Genomic DNA, 2,435 nt, shown 5'->3' with positions numbered 1-2,435 from the left:
TTTGATGGTGACTATATTGGTGATAGAACTAAAATAAAAACACACAAGTGAAAATTGTCAATTTCTTGATAAAAATTTAATCTTTTGGTCAAACAAAAGGAAATCAACAATAACATTATTAATAGTTGGAGCATATGTATAATGACAACGGATTGTAGCACTCAGAAACTCTAGATGAAACATCAACTAGAGAATTATTAGATTAAAGAGTAACATACAATACATATCTTATATGGTAATACTTTTAAAATTTGTTTATAAATAAATAAATTAAATTTTGTATTTAGAAGATAAACACATTGAAATTAAACATAATTTATTCAAGATTATGCTTAGAAAGAAATTTTAGATATTAAATTTGTTGATACATACTCCCTCCTGACACTATTTTAAGAAAAATTCTCTTTTCAGATCCATTTAATAACCGATATATATGGTCTACATAGAGATCAAATATAATAGTTATTCAATGAATTTAAAAAAAATATTTTTTTCTTATAATAGTGACCCTATAATGAGTTGATATATTCACTAAACTTCTAGATAGTGATAAATTTATTTTTCCAAATAAGATTTTAAATATTCACTTTATACATAGAATGATTATTTAATTTTATTTTTTATTTAGTTTTTGCATCATTTAATGTGTTACATGTTATTTTTTGTTCTTTCTTTAAAATAAAGTCTATTATTGTTAGTTTCCAAATTACAACTCAACTTAGGTTTATCATGGATGTAATATTTCATTTTCATCTAAATTTTATCTTACTAACGTTTTGTAGTCTCATGATTTCAAGTTGAATTTAATTTGATCTGAGTATCCAAATTAGGTAAAGCTTTGTCTTGTATTGTCCAATTATGTGGTAAGAATTATATCATACATGATATGAGATCACTGAAGATGATTTGTTTGAACAATCAATTGGATTGTTTATATAGATTGATGATGGATGTTTCTTTCGTATAATACTATTTCTTCATTTCTAGTTAATAAATATACATGTTTTTGTTAATTCGTAAGCAGACTTTTTATGACTCCATGAGTATTATTCATCAATTATTTTGCGTTGAAATTATCTAACAAAATAGAAGAGTTGAGAAAAAACAGCAACATATATTTAATGAAAGAAAATCTTTTTTTCTAAAATAAATTACCTAAATTATTTTTGTCTTACTCTCTCTTATAAATCTCTTTAGTATTAGAGTGACCACCCATATTCTCCAAAATAAATCACTATAGCAACTGATTTTATGAACTTATCTCTAATTTAGATAGTCTTAAATTTTTTTGGATGTATGTGTTAGGTTTAAAGTTTATAATCCCATCGAAATAAGCTTGAACCTAAAGCTAAAAACTCCAATTTAAGATATAAAATACAGGTTTTAAGGGGTTTGTTATGTTTAATCTGCATTTAAAAAAAAATCATCTCTAAGTATATGTTTTTCCAATAAAACCTTTTTTATTGCGGTAATCCATCATCTATGACTAATAAGTGAAAATCAATTGCTTTTTCATAGTATTACCCATATGTTTTTTATTCTTAAATGGTCTTTGTTTTTTAATTTTAATTATTCCATTTTAAAAATCAGATTCTTATCTCACAACTTATACACAGAATACTTGCGGAATATCCTGCGGAAACAAATACGCGGATTTGGCACCAATTATAATAAATAAAATATAATTTCCGGCGGAAATAAGTTTGACAGAGAATTCCGCAGGTAAAACTGCGGTTTTTCTTGCTAATTTAACAAATAATCAAATTTTGCTGCGAAATTAAAGGGGAGAGATTTTGCAGTTTTATCTGCGAATTTTGCTGCGGAACATTTATTCAAAAACTTATCCCCACGATACTTTTCTCTATTCCTTATATTGTTTTTGATGTGGCTTTTCTATTATATTCCTTTATTTAATTTTTTTAGAAATTAAATTTTTTATTTTAAATAAAATAAATTTTGTAAAAAAATATATATTTAAGTTTTTTGAATTTTTTAAACTAAAATAACCTAATTTTTCAAAAAAATTCCCCAAATAACCTTTTTTTTCAATTTTTTTTCCAAACTACCCCACTTTTAGGTGGAGGCGCCAATCCAATTGGCGACTCCTCTTAAAATTAGAGTGCAACCGCCAATTAGATTGGCTAGGGCACATGGTCGCCCATGTGTATTTTTTCAAAGGAGGCGTCAATAGGATTGACACCTTAGTGTATTTTGCAATTTTTTTTTGTTAAACAGTCTACGTGATACATAATTTCGAAATATGACCAATTCATATTAATATAAATCCCCGTTTAATTCATATTAATATAAATCCCCGTTTACACAATATAGACTAATGTTGGTGACCGGGATCACCTAACCGACCTCCGGTAACATATATTTATAACAAAAAAAATTGAAAAATACACTGAGGTGCCAATTAAATACACATGGGC

This window comes from Lathyrus oleraceus, chromosome 5 (assembly GCF_024323335.1).
Source record: "Lathyrus oleraceus cultivar Zhongwan6 chromosome 5, CAAS_Psat_ZW6_1.0, whole genome shotgun sequence".
NCBI lineage: Eukaryota > Viridiplantae > Streptophyta > Magnoliopsida > Fabales > Fabaceae > Lathyrus > Lathyrus oleraceus.
This window is presented reverse-complemented; position numbering follows the sequence as displayed.